The sequence below is a fragment of the Vicia villosa genome, linkage group LG6, assembly GCF_029867415.1.
Source record: "Vicia villosa cultivar HV-30 ecotype Madison, WI linkage group LG6, Vvil1.0, whole genome shotgun sequence".
Lineage (NCBI taxonomy): Eukaryota > Viridiplantae > Streptophyta > Magnoliopsida > Fabales > Fabaceae > Vicia > Vicia villosa.
The window spans coordinates 147,636,066-147,642,348 of record NC_081185.1 but is presented as its reverse complement, the minus strand read 5'-3'; positions in this window follow the sequence as shown (position 1 = coordinate 147,642,348).

Below are 6,283 nucleotides of genomic sequence, written 5' to 3'. Positions count from 1 at the left end.
GGGTGGTTTAATCACCTGTTCACCATCTTTCTTATTTTTTTCTTCAACTGGTTTCATTGGTGGTATTACAACTTCTGGCTCTTTTAGGTCCTCTCTTATTTCCAGATCTACCTCCATCGCCATAGGGTCACCTATTTCCTCTTTCTCTTTTTCCGATTCTAAACCCTTTTGACTCCTTGTTGTAACAGCATTAATTTTCTCTTGGCCTTGCGGGCTTTTCACCGTTGAGTTTTGACAGGCTCCCTGTGCCTGTAGAGTGAGCTGATGTGTTATTTGACTCACTTGAGTCTGCAGATTTTTTATTGCAGCTTCCTGGTTCTTCTGATTTATCACTGATGTTTGAATGAACTGATTCACAGTCTCCTCCAACTTGGGTTGTCCTCCTTGCTGTTGTTGTGGTGGTTGAGTGTACGGTTGGAATGCTTGTTGTTGGTGCCCTTGATTCGGTGGCCTTTGTTGGTACCCTTGATTGTTATATCTTGGTGGATAGCCTTGTTGGTATGGCTGATTTTGATATTGATTCGGTCTTTGTCCTTGGTTATTATTCATGTAATTCACTTCTTCTTCTTGCACTGGTGGACAGAATCCTGTTTGATGATCTCCCTTGCACAATTCGCACCTAGCAACTTGATATGAATTAGATACCCCGTTCAGCTCCTTGATCTGTTGTGGTAATTTAGACATTTGTTGTGTCAAAAGTTCCACTTGTGACGTTAGCAATTTGTTCTGAGCAAGCAGAGCATCACTGTTGTTCAACTCTAACATTCCGGGTTTCTTATCTCTTACTGTTCGATCATGATTGCCTTGACGATCATTCAGAGCCATTCGCTCTATTATCTGAGTAGCTTCTTCAGGTGTTTTGGACATGAGAGAACCACCAGCTGTGGCGTCCAAAAGTGTCTTGTTTGTGGCTGTGAGACCGTTACGGAACATATGGATTTGATCGATGTCTGTAAAGTCGTGTCCTTTGCACTTTCTCAACATAGCTTTATACCTTTCCCATGCTTCATTTAAAGATTCATTACTACCTTGAGAAAATACTGCTATTGCTGTTTTTGCTTCGAAGAATCGGTTTTGAGAGTAAAACCTTTCCAGAAACTTTTCTTCCAATGTGTTCCAATTAGTCATCACTGCTTCGGGTTGATCCAGATACCAATCTTTTGCCTTAGATAACAAAGAGTGTGGGAACAACCTTTTAAATAGTGCTTCCTCATCAGCTTGAGCGACACCCGTAGTACCTGCTAACTCATAGAATCGAGTAAGATGCGTGTACGGGTCTTCATGGTCCAATCCGGCGAAAGGACTTGCACAAATCAATTGTATGATACCGGTCTTCAGTTCTGTCGGTCGCCCGTTGGCGGCAGTTCTAGCGAACTGAGGATTGAGTCTTGGACTATTAGCACATGGACCATTAGCAGCCATGTTGACAATAGTAGGTTGTATAAAAACTTCCGGTTCTTCCTCCGTGAATAGTTCGTGAAAGAAGAATCCTTCTTGCGACTCGTCAATGGTTTCAAGTTGTTGTGACGATGTCGCGGTTGCGTTGTCTCTTGCTTTTGCTATGTTTGCTCTTCTTCGTGCTTTGCTATTTAACCTCCTAGCGGTCCTTTCGATCTCGGGATCAAAAAGAAGTTGATCGCTAGAAACTTTGCTGCGCATACACGATCTTCTGCAAAACTAGCAAACACGTGAAACAACCAAATCGAGAAAATAAAAATTAAAACTCAAAATAAGAACTATTGCAATGCGTGCAATATTGACACCAATCCCCGGCAACGGCGCCAATTTGTTGAAAGTATTTGTGGGTAAATATTTTCTGTAATATATCGTATCCACAGGGATTGGTTAATATCACGGCCGTTCTATAGTTGTTTATTTTGAGTTAGGAAATTTGGTTTGGTTTGTCTGATACTTCTAATAATATCAAAAGCAAATGATAAAATACAAGCGTTAACAATTAAAGAAAGATGTTGAGTCTTTAGGGTTCATCAACCTAATCCTATACAATTATCAATTAAATCACAATAGAATAATCCTTTGAATCATTATCTTCACTTATCCTCAAATAAGATTCCATGTCTGCAAATCAAATTAGATAACTTTTACCGGTATGAGATTCGATCTCTCCAAATCACAATAACGATAATAGTAATTAAGAACGATAATTATGAAAACCCAAATACAATTCCATCTCTGCAAATTGCAATTGAATCAATATAGTAACCTAGGGCAAAAGTTAAATCCTTTCTTTCGATCAAAGATTCAACGATAATGTAAGAATAAAAGCAAGGTTTCTTATTGATAATGAATTCAAATAATTGTTCACAGGAATTTATCAATGGTATTGTATATTCATAGGTTAACTACTACCTTAGACTCAACAAAAAGGATTTAGCTCTCCATAGACATGAAGAACAAACAAGGTTTCATGGATGGATTCATCTTCATCAAGGGAATGTCTTCAATTGATGTTGAATTCTCCGTCGGATGTTATTTACTGTTCTGGATTAGGATTGCTCTCTGAATTTCGCTCCCAAAAGATCTCTACCAAGTTGTTTTTCTCTTGGAAGCTAGGGCTTTTTTAAATAGAAGTTTTGGGCTTTTAACGCCGAGGCCGCGGCGCGGCATCGGACTGGCGCGGCGCGCTCACAAACAGAGACTTTGGCGCGGCGCTGGCTAGAACTCCCGCGGCGCGCCCTTGTCAGACTTCAACTTTTTTGCTTTGCCTTTGAGACTTCCAGCTTCCTTTCCTCTTCTTGTTCTTCTTAAGTTCCAATTCAGCTCAAAACCTGCAACAATAACACCCACAAGTGATTCGATTTGCTTTATACATGAACTAAACTTATTCAGTTCAATTCTTCATAAAAACCTCTGGATTCATCACAATTTGCATTAGTTTAGAGAAGAAATCACTTATATTAACACATGAATTTACCATTAATTTACTCCTAACAACTGATATGAAGATTTCTTTATTTTACGTCGACCTAAATGGTCTGTGAGTCGACCTAGCAGCAGTATATGGCTTTTTCTTCATTTTAGGTCGACCTGGGTTGACAGTAGGTCGACCTAACTGCTGATTTTCTGCATTTTTCTTATTCAGCTTGTGTTGAGTCGGCCTTTATGCATAGTAGATCATCCTGTGCTTTCATGGGTGATTAAATGCTTTGCTTTTCCGATTCCTCCTTGTTGTTTGGATGCTCATTTGAGTTTGCCATAAATCAAAAACATCTTAGAGTGTAATCTTGTATTCACATACTCCCCCTTTTTGATGATGGCAAACCAATAGTCAACAGCTTTGGTAGTAAGTGACACAGACTCAACAAGGCTCCCCCGTACATCCAGCATCTATTTCTCAACCAAGCAATCTCTCCACAAAGCTCCCCCGTACACTCAGCATCTATTGTATCTATCTCCCCCTTTGACAACATCAAAAAGAGAAATAAAGAAAACAGAGTAGAAGAGTAACAAGAGAAATAAAGAATACCGGTAGTCATAGAGATAGATAACATGTAAATGGTGAAATCATAAGAATTAAACATGTTTTAAAGAGAACCAACAACATACATAGTAGTTCAAGAGATTAATAACAGAAAACAGAGAGTACTACATCATATACTGTTTTTAACAAAAAAAAGCTTAATGACATGAAATGCAATGAAATGATGATATGATAGACAATATGTTCTAACGCCTGCCCCTTCTTCCTCTTCCTCTTTGAAATGTATGAGGTCGATCTTCTTCAACCTGTTCCAACAAATCCAGCACAAACATGTTAAGAGTGTTGAAGCTTTGGCTTATGTTAGCATGGCGATGCAATGCCGTTTCCTCAAACTGATTCTGCCTCAATACGGAGTTGGATGCAAATGTCTCAAAATCGTTCTTTTGTTCCTGAACCAAGCCGTACAACGATTGATATTGACGTTGTTGTTCCTCATATCTATCTTGTTGAAGCTGCTGCATTGTTTGAAATTGAAGCTGTTGAGTTTCAAAGTTCTGTTGTTGTTGAAGTTGCATAGCTTCAAGCATAGATATTATGTTGGATTGATCAGGAGGAGGTGGAGCTGTGTATCCCCAAGGGATATCCTCTTGTTGTGGCGGAACATATCTCCAATTTGCATCCATGTCCTGAGCTGCGTCTTCCATGGTATGATCCTCATCATTTGCTATTTCTTGATCATTTCCTTCTTCTTCATTTTCTGCAGTGTGACCAAATTCTGTAGGATCATCATAGTTGTAGATGATTCTTTCGGTCCCCTTTTGAATGAGATAATAGGTTCCCCTATTTGGATCCCAATGATATCCCATGAGGGTTAAGGTTGTTTGGGAAAAGTCCTGGTTCTGTTTCATGTTAATGTATGATAATCCATCGAGCTTCATGCCGAAATGGTTCACAATTGTTTGTATGATCGAGCCATAGCAAAGAGCAGTAGTCTTCTGCTTTACTTCCTCAAACTTAGCAGTTAGAAAGTGTGGCCAGTGCACACGTGTTCTGTTTTGGATCAAGCACATCAACACAATTTCATTTCTTTCAATTCTGGAAAATCCGCCTGCTCGTGGTCGAATGACTCTTGAGATGACCCAATTTAGAAGTCTAGGGTCTCTCTTCAGGTGACCGGCTGTTATTGTTTCATTAGGTTTGTCAAAGACGGAAGGATCTTTGAGGATAGACTTCATGTAGGCCACATGATCATAGATTCCCGGTACGTCCCCGTCTTCTATACGTAATTCATCGCCTACAATGTTGAGACCAAAGATACTAATCCAAGCACGTTTGTCAACGATATGAGATCTTGACCCCATCTTAAACCTAAAATTACAGCCTGCCTCTCTTGTGAACCCTGCATAGAATGCCCTAACAGTGTTCTCACAGTATAGTGTGGCACATTCCAAAAGGGGATGAACATTTTGATGCTCAATAAGACTCACAACTTCAGGAATATGCATATTTTTAGCAACATGTTGATTGAAGATATACTGCTTCACTACCTTCCTTTTCATTTGCCATTTTTCAAAATTATCTCTACAATCAGGGTGAACAAGGGCTACAGCACTTACCGGTTGTGAGGATGATCCAGATGCAACTTCCATTCCCTTTCTTGATTTTGGAGGCATAGTTGTTGATGATTTTGTGTGAGAAGGATGATTTTGAACAGTTTTGAGTTTGAGGAGTTAGGGTTAGCCGTACCAAATGTGATGAGAATGAAAGGGAATGCAAGAGTGGAATGTTTTGAATGAATGAGAATGGGTCGGGTCGACCTAACAGACCCAAATTTGGAAAACTTAACGCAGTAGGTCGACCTAAAGTGTGGCTGGGTCGACCTAACAGAAGTAACATGAAAACCGACCAATTTAGGTCGACCTAAATCATGAGTAGGTCGACGCAACTGGGCCTTTTTAGTTTCTGAAAAGAAGATTCTTCTGTAGGTCGACTCAAATACAGAGTAGGTCGACCTAAGTTCCCTTAAATGATGAAAATGCCTTAGAAATGTTTCTATATGATGTATTTTTGCTTTGTCATTTGCTTGAATGCTCAAACATTGTATGTTATGAATGAAAATGATGAACACATATACACATGTAATTGAGAAGAGTAGATAAGAACACATGAAGTCACTGTAAGCATGTTAATTGATAGCATATTATAGTATCAATAGAATTTTTGGAAGTGAACAATAGGCATGTTACCGCTTTCTCAATATGTAGGTGTTTTGTCATCATTGTGTGGAATCCTCTTGTCAGTGTGCCACACTCCTAGATTTGAAGATGCTTTGTCTTAATAGAATGTTTCATAACTGATTGCTTGATTTTGCGAAAAACTCATCTAGTCTCGATTACTTGATGTTCTCCCGGATGCGGGACAGGGTCCCAAACATTATTCTGCTTAGAATAGGTTTAAATCTTCTTGCGATGCAATTTGCCAATTGCACATCGAGTAATGAGTCTTTTGTGTTTTTCGGGTTAACTTGTATTTGTGATGTATTTTATACATTTGTGATGGCCAGGTCACCTACATCTCCTTTGCCAAGTATGGTTCTTCAATCTGTCTTTATAGGTGACATACCAATAGTGGTATGTCTTCCTTTATGTGTCTTGAGCACCAGCTGTCAAGGAACCACCACCTTTCGGCGATGTCAAGACAATTTTCCTGCAAAATTAATTTAGAGTGGAAGGTCCCCAATCTTCATTGGGTCCTGGATGGTGAGTACAGACATTGTTGCACTTAGGCAACCATTGAAATACTCCTTTAGGAACTAAAATTCTCCTAAATTTGCATTTTTCA